We start from the raw sequence: 19,486 nt of genomic DNA on the forward strand, positions 1-19,486 counted from the left end.
CAGCGACCTCCGACCACGACAGACGCATAGGACTCGGCCAGAGCTTTCCGAAAATGTCTAATGTGTAAAATCAGCTACAATGGAAAAACGCCTATATTGTTTTTGCTTTTGCAGAAAAGCCTTCCCGGGGGCTTCAGCGGCCAACCGCGCGCTCCACGTACACGCCAGAAAAAAATGACCCACAACTTTTTTGTGCGCCTTAGCCAGAGCTTTCCAACGGTGTACAGCATGTGGTGGTAACGGCAACGGCTTAGGTTTTTTTGGCAAAAAACGATTATTAGGCCCGAGCGGCCTGCCGTCGCAAGGGCCTATTGTAATCGCAATCACAGCGCAGTGCGCGCAGCGCACTGAACCTAAGTGCGCGGAGCGCACAAAAACAGCGCGAAGCGCTGTCCCCATGTCAACCGTAAACTCACCATGTAAAACAGTGACAGCCCACACCAAAGGTGTGGGCCCTTTATACTTATTATTGTATTAAAATGAATGGGGGTATATAGTGTGAATGGGGGTATATAGTGGATGACGAGCGCGAAGCGCTCGTCATCCACCCAGGAACCCCACGGGTGCGTGCGGATCGTTGAAAGCTTTCCAAAAATGTATAATATAACATTGTCGCGAAAGCGACTATATTGTTTTTCTCGGAAATATTATTATTCTTTCTTTCTTCTTCTTCTTTCTTCTGCTCTTTGAGCAGGAATTTGACCCCCTGAACATAGTCGAAAACTCACCAAACTTTGCCCAAAATTCAGGTCCGGCGAAAAATTAATTAAAATGTGTGTTTCATATTGGGGGGAAAAAAAATGGCGCGACAGCGCCACCTACAAAAGTGAAAATACATTACGCCAATGGGGGAGGGGCCGAAGTAAACTTTGTCGTAGAGCGACAAGATTCGGTACAGACGTTCGTCATGTGACGACAAAAAAAAAATATTATTGTGGCCACGCCCCATGACAAACCGGAAGTCCGCCATATTGGCAGGAAGCCCGGAGAATGCTGAGTCAGCGTTTTCGCTGACGTCGCATTTTAACGAACTCCTCCTAGGGCGTTTCACCAAATGAGCTCAAAATCGCTCCAGCTCATCTCGAGATGTGGGGCATCAAAAGTTATCCAAATTTTTTGGCTAACTTTTACGGTTTGTTTGCGGCGAAGCCGCAATCTTTCCGAAGTATTTTGCGATTCATCAAAAACTAAAAATCGCTCCCATTCGCACAAACAAACTCCGATTAAAAATCGGAAATATACATTTTGTTTACCTTTCACCCCTGGACGCAACAAATGTGAAAAAGTGACATTGGGCGCGATAGCGCCCCCTCCAGGTGCAGAAGAAAAATTGCATTATGGGAAAAAAATTAGTTTGTCGGAAATGGATGAAATTCGGCACAGAAAAAGTTGATGGCATCCCGATCCAAAAAGCCAATGAGACCCATATCGTATTTTGTACGGTGTTGCCATGGTGAATCAAAATACATTGCGTCTCTGGAGGCGGGACCAACCGGGGCCAACGTCAACTTTGTCATAGAGCGACGAGATTCGGTACAGATATTCGTCATTTGACGACAAACAAAAAATATTATTGTGGCCACGCCCCCTGACAAACTGGAAGTCCGCCATTTTGACTGGAAACCTGGAGAATGCTGAGTCATGGTTTTCGCTGACGTCGCATTTTAACGAACTCCTCCTTGGGCGTTTGACCAAATGAGCTCAAAATCGCTCCAGCTCATCTCGAGATGTGGGGCATCAAAAGTTATTCCAATTTTGTGCCTATGTTTTACGGTTTGTTTGCGGCGAAGCCGCAATCTTTACGAAGAATTTTGCAATTCATCAAAAACTAAAAATCGCTCCCATTCGCACAAACAAACTCCGATTTAAAATCGGAAATATACATTTTGTTGACCTTTCACCCCTGGACACAGCAAGTGTGAAAAAGTGACATTGGGCGCGATAGCGCCCCCTCCAGGTGCAGAAGAAAAATTGCATTATGGGAAAAAAATTAGTTTGTCGGAAATGGATGAAATTCGGTACAAATATAGTTGATGGCATCCCGATCCAAAAAGCCAATGACACCCATATCGTATTTTGTACGGTGTTGCCATGGTGAATCAAAATACGTTGCGTCTAAGGAGGCGGGACCAACCGGGGCCAACGTCAACTTTGTCGTAGAGCAACGAGATTCGGTACAGATATTCGTCATGTGACGACAAACAAAAAATATTATTGTGGCCACGCCCCCTGACAAACCGGAAGTCCGCCATTTTGACAGGAAGTCCGGAGAATGCTGAGTCATTGTTTTCGCTGACATCGCATTTTAACGAACTCCTCCTTGGGCGTTTGACCAAATGAGCTCAAAATCGCTCCAGCTCATCTCGAGATGTGGGCCATCAAAAGTTATTCCAATTTTGTGCCTATGTTTTACGGTTTGTTTGCGGCGAAGCCGCAATCTTTACGAAGAATTTTGCAATTCATCAAAAACTAAAAATCGCTCCCATTCGCATGAACAAACTCCGATTAAAAATCGGAAATATACATTTTATTGACCTTTCACCCCAGGACACAACAAATGTGAAAAAGTAACATTGGGCATGATAGCGCCCCCTCCAGGTGCAGAAGAAAAAATGCATTATGGGAGAAAAATTAGTTTCCCGGAAATGGATGAAATTCGGCACAAAAATAGTTGATGGCGTCTCGATCAAAAAAGCCAATGAGACCCATATCGTATTTTGTACGGTGTTGTCATGGTGACGCCCGGGGCCCCCCATGTTATTCAATGGGGCTGACACATGAATCTCACATTATACAACATTACAGCGCGTTAGCGCCCCCTGTCAGGAGCTTGTGGACAGTGGTTTTGGAAGTACGGCCCGTCAGGGCCGTCTGATGCTAATTGTGAAATTAAAAAGATTACGGGCGCGCTAGCGCCCTCTGCAGGCTGGAGCCATTGCTTACGTGGAGGGGCTAAAAATGTAGCTTAGATGTTTACTCACAACGATTAATGGCATATGAGGGCAATAAAAAGCAGTGTGGCCACGCTGGCTTTCTCGGTAGGGCTATGGCGTGGATAGATAGAGGCGCTAAAGGAGGCACGGCCCGCGAGGGCCGTTCGATGCCGCTTGCGGCTTTAATTTTTCTTTCTTTCTTTCTTTCTTTCCGCCTCTTAAAACTGGATTTCACCCCCTGAACGTGCGCGAAAACTCAATTAAAAATCACCGAAAAATCCAGTCTGGTGAAAAATTTACGAAAATGTGAGTGTCCAATGTGGGACGTGCAAAATGGCACAACAGCGCCACATGCAAATTTGAAAAAAATAATTCAGTGACGGAGAGCCTCCACCAACTTGGACACACACTCGCGCCTTTGGGCACAGACATTGTCCAGGTCGTGACCAGCAAAAAACATTATTATGACCCCGCCCCCTGACAAACAGGAAGTCCCCTATTTTGAGTGGAAAAATGAGGAAAAGTCAAATTGCCTCCACGCTGATGTCGCATTTGAACGAACTCCTCCGTGGGCGTTTGTCCGAATGAGCTTCTGATCGCCTCTAACTCATCTACACATGTTGGGGATCAAAAGTTATCCAAAGAATTTTGCTATGTTTTGCGGTCTTCGTCCAGTGGAGCCCCAAAGTTGACCTTTATTTTGGCGATTTCTGAGACCTCAATAATGGCCCCCGTTCGCACAAACTAGCTCGGATCATTACCAAAACTCATACACATGTTGCCCCTTCACCCCGCATACATGACATGACGTTTGGTGGCAGTGGACCCAACAGCGCCCCCTATAAAATGCATGTTAATGTCATCACTCATTCACTGGGTACGTACCAGAGAGTAATGACCCTGACAGTTGCATGCGCCTTGGTCAGAGCTTTCCGAAAATGTATAATATATGGTATTTCGAGCAACGGGAACCCTTGTTAGGCCCGAGCGCCATACATGGCGATAGGGACTATTGCTTCTGCAACGCAGGGGGGCACCAGGGTGCGCTTCGATGGCGTACGGAGTGCACAACGGACACGACAGCGACCACAGCGACCTCCGACCACGACAGACGCATAGGACTCGGCCAGAGCTTTCCGAAAATGTCTAATGTGTAAAATCAGCTACAATGGAAAAACGCCTATATTGTTTTTGCTTTTGCAGAACAGCCTTCCCGGGGGCTTCAGCGGCCAACCGCGCGCTCCACGTACACGCCAGAAAAAAATGACCCACAACTTTTTTGTGCGCCTTAGCCAGAGCTTTCCAACGGTGTACAGCATGTGGTGGTAACGGCAACGGCTTAGGTTTTTTTGGCAAAAAACGATTATTTTTCTTTCTTTCTTTCTTTCTTTCCGCCTCTTAAAACTGGATTTTCACCCCCTGAACGTGCGCGAAAACTCAATTAAAAATCACCGAAAAATCCAGTCTGGTGAAAAATTTACGAAAATGTGAGTGTCCAATGTGGGACGTGCAAAATGGCACAACAGCGCCACATGCAAATTTGAAAAAAATAATTCAGTGACGGAGAGCCTCCACCAACTTGGACACACACTCGCGCCTTTGGGCACAGACATTGTCCAGGTCGTGACCAGCAAAAAACATTATTATGACCCCGCCCCCTGACAAACAGGAAGTCCCCTATTTTGAGTGGAAAAATGAGGAAAAGTCAAATTGCCTCCACGCTGATGTCGCATTTGAACGAACTCCTCCGTGGGCGTTTGTCCGAATGAGCTTCTGATCGCCTCTAACTCATCTACACATGTTGGGGATCAAAAGTTATCCAAAGAATTTTGCTATGTTTTGCGGTCTTCGTCCAGTGGAGCCCCAAAGTTGACCTTTATTTTGGCGATTTCTGAGACCTCAATAATGGCCCCCGTTCGCACAAACTAGCTCGGATCATTACCAAAACTCATACACATGTTGCCCCTTCACCCCGCATACATGACATGACGTTTGGTGGCAGTGGACCCAACAGCGCCCCCTATAAAATGCATGTTAATGTCATCACTCATTCACTGGGTACGTACCAGAGAGTAATGACCCTGACAGTTGCATGCGCCTTGGTCAGAGCTTTCCGAAAATGTATAATATATGGTATTTCGAGCAACGGGAACCCTTGTTAGGCCCGAGCGCCATACATGGCGATAGGGACTATTGCTTCTGCAACGCAGGGGGGCACCAGGGTGCGCTTCGATGGCGTACGGAGTGCACAACGGACACGACAGCGACCACAGCGACCTCCGACCACGACAGACGCATAGGACTCGGCCAGAGCTTTCCGAAAATGTCTAATGTGTAAAATCAGCTACAATGGAAAAACGCCTATATTGTTTTTGCTTTTGCAGAAAAGCCTTCCCGGGGGCTTCAGCGGCCAACCGCGCGCTCCACGTACACGCCAGAAAAAAATGACCCACAACTTTTTTGTGCGCCTTAGCCAGAGCTTTCCAACGGTGTACAGCATGTGGTGGTAACGGCAACGGCTTAGGTTTTTTTGGCAAAAAACGATTATTTTTCTTTCTTTCTTTCTTTCTTTCCGCCTCTTAAAACTGGATTTCACCCCCTGAACGTGCGCGAAAACTCAATTAAAAATCACCGAAAAATCCAGTCTGGTGAAAAATTTACGAAAATGTGAGTGTCCAATGTGGGACGTGCAAAATGGCACAACAGCGCCACATGCAAATTTGAAAAAAATAATTCAGTGACGGAGAGCCTCCACCAACTTGGACACACACTCGCGCCTTTGGGCACAGACATTGTCCAGGTCGTGACCAGCAAAAAACATTATTATGACCCCGCCCCCTGACAAACAGGAAGTCCCCTATTTTGAGTGGAAAAATGAGGAAAAGTCAAATTGCCTCCACGCTGATGTCGCATTTGAACGAACTCCTCCGTGGGCGTTTGTCCGAATGAGCTTCTGATCGCCTCTAACTCATCTACACATGTTGGGGATCAAAAGTTATCCAAAGAATTTTGCTATGTTTTGCGGTCTTCGTCCAGTGGAGCCCCAAAGTTGACCTTTATTTTGGCGATTTCTGAGACCTCAATAATGGCCCCCGTTCGCACAAACTAGCTCGGATCATTACCAAAACTCATACACATGTTGCCCCTTCACCCCGCATACATGACATGACGTTTGGTGGCAGTGGACCCAACAGCGCCCCCTATAAAATGCATGTTAATGTCATCACTCATTCACTGGGTACGTACCAGAGAGTAATGACCCTGACAGTTGCATGCGCCTTGGTCAGAGCTTTCCGAAAATGTATAATATATGGTATTTCGAGCAACGGGAACCCTTGTTAGGCCCGAGCGCCATACATGGCGATAGGGACTATTGCTTCTGCAACGCAGGGGGGCACCAGGGTGCGCTTCGATGGCGTACGGAGTGCACAACGGACACGACAGCGACCACAGCGACCTCCGACCACGACAGACGCATAGGACTCGGCCAGAGCTTTCCGAAAATGTCTAATGTGTAAAATCAGCTACAATGGAAAAACGCCTATATTGTTTTTGCTTTTGCAGAAAAGCCTTCCCGGGGGCTTCAGCGGCCAACCGCGCGCTCCACGTACACGCCAGAAAAAAATGACCCACAACTTTTTTGTGCGCCTTAGCCAGAGCTTTCCAACGGTGTACAGCATGTGGTGGTAACGGCAACGGCTTAGGTTTTTTTGGCAAAAAACGATTATTTTTCTTTCTTTCTTTCTTTCTTTCCGCCTCTTAAAACTGGATTTCACCCCCTGAACGTGCGCGAAAACTCAATTAAAAATCACCGAAAAATCCAGTCTGGTGAAAAATTTACGAAAATGTGAGTGTCCAATGTGGGACGTGCAAAATGGCACAACAGCGCCACATGCAAATTTGAAAAAAATAATTCAGTGACGGAGAGCCTCCACCAACTTGGACACACACTCGCGCCTTTGGGCACAGACATTGTCCAGGTCGTGACCAGCAAAAAACATTATTATGACCCCGCCCCCTGACAAACAGGAAGTCCCCTATTTTGAGTGGAAAAATGAGGAAAAGTCAAATTGCCTCCACGCTGATGTCGCATTTGAACGAACTCCTCCGTGGGCGTTTGTCCGAATGAGCTTCTGATCGCCTCTAACTCATCTACACATGTTGGGGATCAAAAGTTATCCAAAGAATTTTGCTATGTTTTGCGGTCTTCGTCCAGTGGAGCCCCAAAGTTGACCTTTATTTTGGCGATTTCTGAGACCTCAATAATGGCCCCCGTTCGCACAAACTAGCTCGGATCATTACCAAAACTCATACACATGTTGCCCCTTCACCCCGCATACATGACATGACGTTTGGTGGCAGTGGACCCAACAGCGCCCCCTATAAAATGCATGTTAATGTCATCACTCATTCACTGGGTACGTACCAGAGAGTAATGACCCTGACAGTTGCATGCGCCTTGGTCAGAGCTTTCCGAAAATGTATAATATATGGTATTTCGAGCAACGGGAACCCTTGTTAGGCCCGAGCGCCATACATGGCGATAGGGACTATTGCTTCTGCAACGCAGGGGGGCACCAGGGTGCGCTTCGATGGCGTACGGAGTGCACAACGGACACGACAGCGACCACAGCGACCTCCGACCACGACAGACGCATAGGACTCGGCCAGAGCTTTCCGAAAATGTCTAATGTGTAAAATCAGCTACAATGGAAAAACGCCTATATTGTTTTTGCTTTTGCAGAAAAGCCTTCCCGGGGGCTTCAGCGGCCAACCGCGCGCTCCACGTACACGCCAGAAAAAAATGACCCACAACTTTTTTGTGCGCCTTAGCCAGAGCTTTCCAACGGTGTACAGCATGTGGTGGTAACGGCAACGGCTTAGGTTTTTTTGGCAAAAAACGATTATTTTTCTTTCTTTCTTTCTTTCTTTCCGCCTCTTAAAACTGGATTTCACCCCCTGAACGTGCGCGAAAACTCAATTAAAAATCACCGAAAAATCCAGTCTGGTGAAAAATTTACGAAAATGTGAGTGTCCAATGTGGGACGTGCAAAATGGCACAACAGCGCCACATGCAAATTTGAAAAAAATAATTCAGTGACGGAGAGCCTCCACCAACTTGGACACACACTCGCGCCTTTGGGCACAGACATTGTCCAGGTCGTGACCAGCAAAAAACATTATTATGACCCCGCCCCCTGACAAACAGGAAGTCCCCTATTTTGAGTGGAAAAATGAGGAAAAGTCAAATTGCCTCCACGCTGATGTCGCATTTGAACGAACTCCTCCGTGGGCGTTTGTCCGAATGAGCTTCTGATCGCCTCTAACTCATCTACACATGTTGGGGATCAAAAGTTATCCAAAGAATTTTGCTATGTTTTGCGGTCTTCGTCCAGTGGAGCCCCAAAGTTGACCTTTATTTTGGCGATTTCTGAGACCTCAATAATGGCCCCCGTTCGCACAAACTAGCTCGGATCATTACCAAAACTCATACACATGTTGCCCCTTCACCCCGCATACATGACATGACGTTTGGTGGCAGTGGACCCAACAGCGCCCCCTATAAAATGCATGTTAATGTCATCACTCATTCACTGGGTACGTACCAGAGAGTAATGACCCTGACAGTTGCATGCGCCTTGGTCAGAGCTTTCCGAAAATGTATAATATATGGTATTTCGAGCAACGGGAACCCTTGTTAGGCCCGAGCGCCATACATGGCGATAGGGACTATTGCTTCTGCAACGCAGGGGGGCACCAGGGTGCGCTTCGATGGCGTACGGAGTGCACAACGGACACGACAGCGACCACAGCGACCTCCGACCACGACAGACGCATAGGACTCGGCCAGAGCTTTCCGAAAATGTCTAATGTGTAAAATCAGCTACAATGGAAAAACGCCTATATTGTTTTTGCTTTTGCAGAAAAGCCTTCCCGGGGGCTTCAGCGGCCAACCGCGCGCTCCACGTACACGCCAGAAAAAAATGACCCACAACTTTTTTGTGCGCCTTAGCCAGAGCTTTCCAACGGTGTACAGCATGTGGTGGTAACGGCAACGGCTTAGGTTTTTTTGGCAAAAAACGATTATTTTTCTTTCTTTCTTTCTTTCTTTCCGCCTCTTAAAACTGGATTTTCACCCCCTGAACGTGCGCGAAAACTCAATTAAAAATCACCGAAAGTGGGTTTTAAGTGGTTCTAAGTGGTCCCACCCATCCTCCGTGGAAATGGCCAGAGGTCTTAGCCAGGCAGCATGGTGGCCTCTGTAAGACTTTTCTCTGAAATTCGTCAATTTTCCAAATTTCCTCCTTTATTCACAACGGCTACAGTTTTAGACTCGTACATGTTTATACTACCCCTCTGTCACAGAAAGATGCTTCAATTTCCATGTTTTTGCCTCCAAAATCAACTTTTTCTAAAGTTTATAGTGACAGGAAGTTTAGTTTACCCGTTTCCTGTCCGTCCCTCTGTGTGTTCCTCGTACTATTTCGCTCTCAACGAAATATTCTTTATATGGAGGGTGCTGCTGGGCTGGTGCACCCTCTCATCAAATCTTTGGCCGGTCAGAGGAATTTACCCTAATTAAAAAGATGAAATATATTAATGCTTAAGCTGTAATTTCCGTTTTCTGCAAATACACAAGTGCAGTCTTTCATAACATTAATGTTCAATTGGCTGCAGTATTCACTAAGCTTGTGAAGCTCCATTGGTAGAGTGCCGGGTTCCTATACGTTAGGTTGTTGGATCGATCCCAGCCATCACCTTTTTTTTTTTTTCTTTTGGACTCGGTACTTTCTGGTCCCACCCTCATGAAAAATGGGGAAATGATCCCTCTCCTCCAGTGGGGTGCTGTCACCTAATTTTGGCCTGAGAATTGAGAGAACCCTCACCCTCATCAGGCCCATGTTTGTATGGACTTATATCTCAGTAGTAGCAAGGTTGTCTTCAGTGAATGAGCTAGTCCTAACACAGCCTTCACACTTTTCTTATGCTTTCTCATTTTACATGGACCACTGTACACATTGTCTCAGCCTAAGACCATGAGTGCGGGTGTTTCATAAGATATTTTTTTGTTCTACTAATACATTGTCTGTGCCTGTATAGTGTCATGGGCAGAGCATTAGGTTTATAACCAAGATGCCCCTGGATCAATTCTGACCTTCATAAGTTTTTTCTTTTTTTTCTTTCTTTCTTTCTTTCTTTTTTTTGGCTCTTTCTGGGAAGAACATGATTTACCGCCTTTGGTCCCACCCTCATGAAAAATGGGGAAATGTTCCCTCTCCTCCAGTGGGGTGCTGTCCCCTAATTTCGGCCCAGAAATTTAGTGAAGCCTTGCCCTCATCAGGCCCATGTTTGTATGGACTTATATCTCAGTGGTAAAAGGTCGTCTTAGGTGAAGGAGGTAGCTTGTCCTAACATTTCTAATGCACAGGGAGTTTCATAAGACATTCCTTTGTTCAGCTAGAATTTTAACTGTACCTGTATAGTGTCATAGGTAGAGCATTGGGTTCATAACCATGAGGCTGCTGGATCAATTCTGACTTTTACTATTTTTATCTTTTTTTTTTTTTTTTTTTCTCGGCACCTACTGGAAATTACATAATTCAGCACCTATGGTCCCACCCTCATGAAAAAAGTGGGAACAACGCTTACAGAATTTGCATAACTAAAGACATGGCAGGATAGTAGGGAAACTATTGAGGCAACACCAGGGACAATGTCAAAACAATCTAGAAAATGGAGGGGGAAAATTGACAAAAAATGACCTCTCCTCAGGTGCTGGGACCTAATTTTGGAGTGTTATTCTAGAGAATAGTAGCCCACATCAGGTCATTGACAGTATGTAGTTATAGGTCAGTGATAGTGTGCTGGTCTCTGGTATAGGAGGTTGCCAGTTCAAACACTGCCATGACAATTTTCCAATTCTTTGTTTTTTCACATGATTCACATATTTTCGAGCCTGATAAAAGTACACAATGAGAACCAAGTAATGTGACACAATTGTGTATTCCCTTCCCCCTCTTCACTCGTGCAGCCCATTGCAGAGAGGTGTTCCATTTAAACACCCCTCTGGTTCGTTCCACATTACAGTACAACGTGTCTTCCTACAACAAGTATGAAAAGTTTGCAACGTCTTTTTCTGATTCTCCTGTTTCCGTTTGTTATCTTTGATAGACTTACATGACTTATAGGCTTGTGTTACAAGCTTCATATCTGGAACAGCAGCCCAGGTTGAGGACAGGGGGCCTTCAGGCTGAGGCAACAGTGGGCACCAAAGCTACTTGGGACAAGAGTGAGGCCGGTGTGTGACAAAGGCTCAGGCGAGAGTGGGATGGGGCAGGAGTTATCAGGCGTAAGAGGGTGGTTTGGGTGTGAGACAGAGGCTAAAGCAGGTTTGGGTGACAGCGAACGTGGGCATTCGCAAGGGGTGAGGTCGCCAGGGGCAAGAGCGATCAGAAGGGCTCACAAGGAGCATAGCAATCGGGGGGCTCGCATGGGGCGACAGCGAGCAGGGGCGGTTGCAAGGGGGGGAATGCCAGGGGCGAGGGCCGCACGACGCCGCTTGCGGCTTTAATTATTATTATTTTTATATCTCTGTGGTCCCTGAACTTTTTCCTCTTTGGTTTGGGTACCAGGCTGGGGGAAGGGGGACTGCTGTGTAGATCGCCCATCAATGACGCTGTGATAGCAGCACCAGAGCGGTGTGGAATATTAAAATATTAAGGTCGAGGCTGTGCGTGGCTCGTGTTGGGTCGGGCTCATGCATCTGGTACTGTCTGGTTGGGTTCGTGAACAGGCTCGGTCCAGTTGGACTGGATTTGTTTGGGCCTGATCTAAACTCTTAAGTGGGAGACCTTGGTTGGTGGGTACCTTTTTCCTGATTTTCCTTTCTCTATCATTGTGCTGGTGTGTTCATCTCTCCAATACATATATTGACATTGCCCATTTAGGTCCAATGTAAGTCGCTGCCTTAAAAAGTGTTTCTCCACATTTTCTGTGGAGATGCACCAAGTGAATGTATTTAGAAGAGGCACTGTAATGTATAGAAATACATAAAAGACAGAGTTTGTAATCAGGCACCATATCAAAGTTTAATTTAAACAGAATGGAAAGCTGCTAATGAGATTTTCCTCAGTTGTAACATAAATGAAACCAAGATAAGCTCAGAGGAATTGCCAGTACAAGTTTCCTTATAAAGATAGCCCTCTGTTTGGATTGTGAATCACTGGACTGGAATAGGTGATGTATGGACCAGATGAGAGCTGGCCTGGGGGCTGGGAGACAGAGACAGAAAAATGGATGTTTTTCTCATTTTGCCTCGCCTCCGAGGCTCGCAGTTGGCCTGATTCCTACATTAACCAAACAGATAGCCAGCAACTTTAATTACCTTTGCATCCAGTCGCTCTCCCTATCCACCACTCCTTCTCCCCTCCACGCCTGTGCAAATGAAAGAAAGAGAGGGATAGAAGGAAGCAAAGCATAATTACTTATTTTACTGGAGTGCGCCAGAATGCCTTTTGCCAAATGACTCTAATTCCAAATGGTTAACAAGATTTTTCTTTTTAATAGAGCTGAGTCCATGTGACAGCAAATTGCTTTCCTATTTGGGACCTTAATGGCTTTTCATACTTCGCACTTCCAATAAGCAGTAAACTCGGAAATTAATATTGCACACTGTGTTATGATGCAAATGGGACTGAGATAGGATGCCCGTACCTTCATGCAGAAACCTCTGATTAGATCCATAATTGCTCTGGTGGGATAATTCTGCCCGTTTGTTTGAGCTTTTTTATTTATTTGTTTAAATTTGGTCTCCACGCTTCGCTCTACCGTCATTATCAGCAGCACATCTACATTAATGTTTGTTGCACTGTACTCCAGAATCACTTTTAATTAGTTGTAGAAGATATTGATGTAATTTCCACCGCAGTCACAGTATGAGGCTGTTACAGAGCCCCACTCTTCTTCTTCTGCGCTTTATTAAGAAGCTGCAATAGTTCATGTCTGATTTTCCAGGAGTCTTCGCTCTGCAAAAGAGACAAGTACAGAGCCTATTTTAGAATAGAATCGTATCCATCTCAACTGTCACAGTTTGAACTTGTTTGTTCTCATGTGTGAACAGGCACAATCAAAGGATGATGCATATTTGTGCAAGAGTTTTCATTATTAACTTCTGATCAAATCCATTTAATTCATTTTCACCTCCCCAAACTGCAGTCTGTAGTGGGACCTAGACTCTTTTTGCACCTCAACATGACAAAATGGATTTCACTTGATGGTCTGAATTAGCTCACGCCCCCAGATTCTCTGTGTTCTGTATATACATAATTTAAGTGGTTTATTTTATGAGAACCCCATTCAGTCTGTCAGTAATTCACTCACCACTTACCAGTCACTTGTCATTTGATGGAGCTATGTGGGTTATTCCATAGACCCAGATAGAGCCTCATCTGCAAATGGAGGGACCTAAATCATTGCAGCTAGAAGAAGATAGTCTGGCGATCACTGTCAGCCATGGAGGTCACGTTGCTGTTGCCGCTGGGCACTGGGCTAAGCAAACACAAGTCACATTGGTCACACGACCATACATGCGAGTAAGAGAAACTCTTGAGTTCTCCTGAGCTTGTTCCCATTTCACTTGTCATCCTTGTAATTGGCTCTGAATCTTTTTGCATATTTAGGGGGAAATTCATGATGATCATAATAAGACAATATTTGTGAAATATGAACCTGACAGGCAAGTGAGGGAATGTAGGAGTGTGACTTTCATTAATCCTGAATATTAATGTGTTTTAGGATCTGATGAAAGTATGTTCCTCTGCACACGCTGAGTTTCCATTTGGTTTTAATTGGGTCACCCTCTCATCTCCCCTCTGCTCTTATACTCCCTTTTTGTAGAACCTGGCTTAATTAGACCTACATTACACTGACAACCAAAACATTACCTCTGCTTCCAGTGAATGTTCTGTTTTAGCTATATTGATGAGACAAGCCATGTAACGGCATTTGCTGTACTGCTAGAGTCATTAATGGCTGTCGGCCCGCATAGAGCCGTATGGCAGTGCTGAGAAAGTGGATAAAAGGTTTTATGGAAATAAAGGACAGCTCCTGAAGGAGGAGATAGCAGGCGTAATGACTGCTGTACCAGCGGCTGCTCATTACCAAGGTCAGTGGCATGTGGACCAGCCAAGATGTGCTAAGTGGGCCTGAGCTTTTAAATGACCATGATGCCTGGCCATCAGCTCTGTCGCTCAAAACCTCTTCTGACACAGGACAAGCTCTTGCTGTCAGCTTCCACGCAGATTGTGCACAAGGGTTTATAATCTATTTCAATATGTTATACTACTGCAAGTTTTTTTGAAAGACATTTATTTGAGGACATGTGGGGAAAACTTGAGCCATTGAAATTTTGCACTGATTTACTTAAAAATCAGTAAATCTGTGAAAAACTAAATTCACAGATTTGTTTTTCTAAATTCCCTCTCTTTGCTGATCTCAGTAGCAAATCAGAAATCCCCATGTCATCACTTTGACCAATGAGACCAGCTATTCTGTGAACCGGCCTGATTGCTTACAAACTCTCTCTCCTCTGTTTTGGTAAATGTCAGTATTCATTGATTTCTTCATATTTGTCTTATGATTCTGTGAGACCACATCACTGAATCATAACCGTGGCCTTGTGATGTATGGACATGATAATTCAGAGCGCTGAGCGGTGGCTTTATCTGGCCTGCTCATACATAAACACACTGGAGCAGCACTCATCAGCCTCTGGAGGGAACCTGTGTTTTCAGAGTAATAACCACTTAGAGAATCGCCTCAGGCACCCTTGCACTGCAGTATCTTGTCTTACATACGAGAATCCTCTGTACGAGCCACAGCATCAACACTTGCTCTGGTCCAGTCCCCACTTAAGACTCCAATGCCACTGTATCAGCTCTGGAGCCCTTACTATCGATTTTCAAAATGGAGCAAAATATTTAACTTGCTTTTTTCCTGCTCTTTTTAACATTTTTTAATAATAATTTATTTTTTGTCAGCCTTAACCATTAGATCTGCAGCACTTGTGTTTTTTTTTACCTTAAATTCTATGTAGTATAATTTATAGTGATTGAACAATAATGTAGACCGTGCCTCAGGTTGATGGTTATGTGGTGATGAGGCTATGACATGTAAATGTTGGTTGTAGTTTTAAAAAAAACGTATTATGTTAGTTTGTAATTTGTTATATCTAGTAACTTTATGTTCGAATATGCTCTGTTTACAAATACCAATTAGACTAAAACAAAAACATGATAAATCCATGTTACTTGCCAGGAAGCTGCAGTCTGAATATGTTCTTCTGTGTATATTTGGTGTTAAAGCTTTCACATTTGTATCTTGCCTTTTGTGATGGAGCTGAGGGCAAACAGCTGAGGGAGACATTTAAATATCTTAATAGAAGTAGCTGCAGCGTCTCTAAATGTGTTGAGATGGAGGCATGAGGAATGGGATCATTAAGGTAATGTGTTCAGGAAGCCAATGACTGGTGCTGTAACCTCTGCTGCTCAGAGTGATTTTCAGTAAGTGCACAATCTAAGGTCACCTTAATCAGAGAGCAGCAGCTCTCACAACGCACATACATACACACAAAGCCTCAATTACAATGAGAAATTGCCTTTAAATTACTTGTGCAACACATCAACACATTTCTTTTTGCTTTCTTATGCCTAATGTGTGACTGCAATATATTGCAATGCTAATAATAATACATGCAAAGAATAATGGAACCACTGTGTTTCAGCTTAATTCCATCAGCCTACCACCCTAATAAAACAAATCATGTGTGATTGTATTGTAGATGTCTCCTTTATTGTGAATGATTTGGGTTTGATATTTTCATTCAACTGCTTTATAAGCCTCTCATCTGGATTATGTGAGTGGTACCACATTTTTTTTTCTAATACTTTGAGTTTCGCTTGAATTATTTTTGGAAATCTTTTTTATACTTTTTAACTGAATTTGCCCTGTAAGAAATTTTAACTTGTCCCATTGGCCACACCATTGCCTCACTTGATAATGTGCTTTAATGAAAAAACAACCATCTGTTTAGATGATCTGTGTTATAGATGTCTACAATGCACACCTTCCTCTCTCTCGCCTTGCGGGTGCTGAATTAGAGGAGAGCGACATTCACCAGATTGTTGGAGCCAAGAGTCAAACTCACAACCCCAAGGCCTGCACAGTGTCCGGCATACGCTTTTACCCCTTGGCTATCTGCTGCACGCAAATAATATATTTAGATTTTAGATTGCACATTGTGTCTGTTAATAACCAGCATCCTCTTCCTCCAAACTGCTCCTCATGACACCTGTGTGGCCCCAGACAGGTCATCCGAGGCCGATCTGAGCTGTGGCATTCCCGCCTTTGGGCCTCACTTACACACCTTGGAATGGATCTTTATTTACAACACAGAACTCGGAAACAGCTGGTCAATCCATTTAGCCTAAGGCCACTGATTTGTTCGTATTTACTACAACAGCCAAAGAAAAGCCTGGGTATTTTTTCCTCTCTCCTTCCTATTGATCCAGCGCTTAGAAAATCTGCCCTGCTGTCTAAACACTATTGATCCTTGCTTCTCAACGACAGGCTCTTGCACCAGTATATAAAGGGACTGGATGAATTGGAATTTCATTTCCGACAACTTGTTCCTGTTATTTTTACCCTTTTTCAGTGGCACAGAATGATTGGGAACATGTGCTAGCTGGCTGCCACTCACAGACAGTCGATGAGGGTTTCCCTTTGAGCGTGGAAGAGGAATAGGGGACAGACTGGGTTTGCGTTATGTTCTCAGGCCAACAGTCTAGATTTGCTGTTTTAAAGTTTCAGTTTTCATGTTTTAATTTCTCTTTTTTTTGAAGATCTCCCCCTTAAATTGATAGGTCACATACTGTGGCAGTAGCAACATGTGGGTAGAAGTTGAGTCCTGACTTTGGAAATGATGGCACGTTTTTGTATCAAATGGCATGAGAGAGGAAAGCCTTTCATGGGATTGTCTGTCTTGTCTACGTTTATGAATTTTCTTGAAAAAAAGTGATATTCTTTTTAGAAGAAATAAAAAATCACTCAGTTAACATGTCTCTCTGACCCTGTCCTCGGAGTTAAACTCCAAACTTAGTTTCACTACGTTGTATGTGGCTCTAGACCAACTTGCAATATTATGAGAAGATGGAGTGTTACATAAAAAGAGAGGTTCTGTTTTAATTAACATCAATATTCATGTAATGACTGGGAAGCTGGCTCACATTTCATCTTAAGCACTTAATGTTAATGCATATTTTAATACATTATTGTTGCCACTATCATAATTCTTATGATAACTGTAATTATTAGATCCATGGCAGGATTATAATTTGTTCCCTGAAGGCATATATTTTGTAGTGAAACTAATTTTTGCCCTTGCGGAAAGCTCCCAGCTGTTCCCTCTCCAAAACAGTGAGCAGACACTGATAAAGACAAACACACAAACACCCAGTGTGTCTGCGGCTGTGCTGTAAAACACTCCATCTGAATTGCATATCTGCCTTGCCACGGAGCTTGTCATAAGCTGTATTAAGAAAAATGGTCACACGGTTTGACATAAATTGGAAAATGACATTTGGAAAATGGGCGCTGCTGTGGAAATTAGAGATATTAAAATTATAAATCAGTGTCGGGAAGTGCAGAGGGTGTGGCAGCTTGGCTTTTTCTTCTGTGATTGCTTTTCTGTCTGCGTTCATCTTCAGCCTTGCTGTTCCATCCCTTTTTTCTATCTTTCTTTCTTTGTTTCTTTTCCTGTGTCTTTTTGTTCACTCATAGCCTTGTTGGGAGGTTGAGAACTAAAATGATTTAGTAACTTTAGTAAGTTTAAATAAGAGTTAAGTCTACACCAATGATCCCAGTGAAAAGCTCACATTAGTGGAGCTGCTGTGTTTGTGAGCACTGCTGTCAGACTGCTAATGGATCATCTCTGAGGTGGAATATATATTATGCAAAAGTAAAGTGTGTGACACACTTAAACAGATTTCTTCAATCCTCTCTCACCTGTTTCCCTTCTCTGGCTGATTGTGTTGAGCAGGTTTCTGAGCTGCAGGTGGAGACAGGCCTGAGCCACATGCTGGATGAGAAGTAGGAGCAGCAAAGAAAGGTCAGTGGTGAGCCCCACACGTCAGAATACACACAGAGATGTGTAACTTTCATACACTGAGAGTCAAAGGCTCTGCCTCTACATGTGTTACATGCACGCTTTGCTTTATCCTGTTTTTACAAAGAAATAAGCTAAAAAAAATGACAAAGTGGCCTCCATGTGGGAACCTTTGGCCTGGCTCCTGTCAAGGGAATATAAAGGTCAGTGCCTTTGGAGGAGCCACATATGCTGCCTTTAAGATGTGGGTCAAAAGCATTTTCATCTGAGGAGAAAACATTCAATCTTTGTGTCCTTGATAGATGAATGTTCAATTCACTTGTACCTTCTGAGTGTTTATACAAAAGTCCAGAGTAATGTCATCTCTTTAAAAGATGTGAAAAGCAGGAGGTCACCCATTTATGAGCAATCACTTCTGTAGCCCAAGTTTATGCCTCTGTGCCGTGTGCTCATCTGAGAATTTCATCTTGAATACCATAAAACCTTGAATCTCGCACACCCTTCCCTTCACAAACAGAACAAGAGAAGAGCCTTCTGAGGCCACACTGTATGTAAACATTGTTTTCTCTATATTATCAGAAAAAAAAATGGTTGTTTTGGAAAGTAAATATATTTTAAACCAATAAATAACCAATTAACGGTTTTATAGGATTTTCACTATTACAAAAGAAATGTTCTACATATTTTCATTACTAATAACTATTGAGTGCCAAAGAAAATGCTTGAATGTGCAACAGTAAGTGCAAGGTTCTGTGTCACTTTAAAAAAGGTCTGTTCATGCTTTTTGTAGTGTATGTAGATGTCAATGACTATTTACTGATACTCAAAGCCTATCTCATAAAATATTTGTGTCATTCCCCACAGCCAGATTTTCTCCATCAGCGACCATCAGCACAGTGCACATCACCAGTTCTGCACTTTATTCATTTGTGCTTTAAATTTCACTTGCACTTTCTGTCCTTTTTCATAAAATATTAACACAGGTGTTTCTGTGGAGGTCAAGTAACAAAACCCTGTTCCGTTTTGGTGGAAGTTTTCTGTTTTTTGTCTTGATGCATGTAAAAAAAAATATACAAATCTCTCTCTATATACATATATACATACTCTGTTGCCCTTAGTATCTCATTGCTTTAAAAACTGGTTATGTATTAGTTTAAAACATACATACATTTTCTTAAGAAACAACAAAAAAAGATGGTAGCTGAAGGACAAAATGTCAGTTTCCAGTTTGTCAACAAATATTTATTGTACGCCTAACGCAGGCACATGGCGGTCTCCTAAGTCACCTTATGACACTCTGGGAAGTCTGTAAAATTGATATATTTTTAATAACACCTTTGCTTGGTGCTGTAGGATGGGTGATATGCCTGACCTTTCCGCAAAGATGCTTGTA

At 43.8% G+C, this 19,486-nt stretch overlaps 1 long non-coding RNA gene across 9 annotated transcripts in view; it reads left to right on the plus strand.

Annotated features, from left to right (window-relative positions):
* The window catches only part of LOC306962632, a 65,832-nt gene that overhangs the window by 15,383 nt on the left and 30,963 nt on the right, over positions 1 to 19,486 (plus strand). For all 9 annotated transcript variants that reach the window (XR_013792836.1, XR_013792837.1, XR_013792838.1 and 6 more), the window contains one exon: positions 18,028 to 18,096. This is a non-coding gene — a long non-coding RNA (uncharacterized lncRNA). The remainder of the gene's footprint in view (positions 1 to 18,027; positions 18,097 to 19,486) is intronic.

The sequence above is a fragment of the Gobius niger genome (assembly GCF_951799975.1).
Source record: "Gobius niger genome assembly, chromosome: 4".
NCBI lineage: Eukaryota > Metazoa > Chordata > Actinopteri > Gobiiformes > Gobiidae > Gobius > Gobius niger.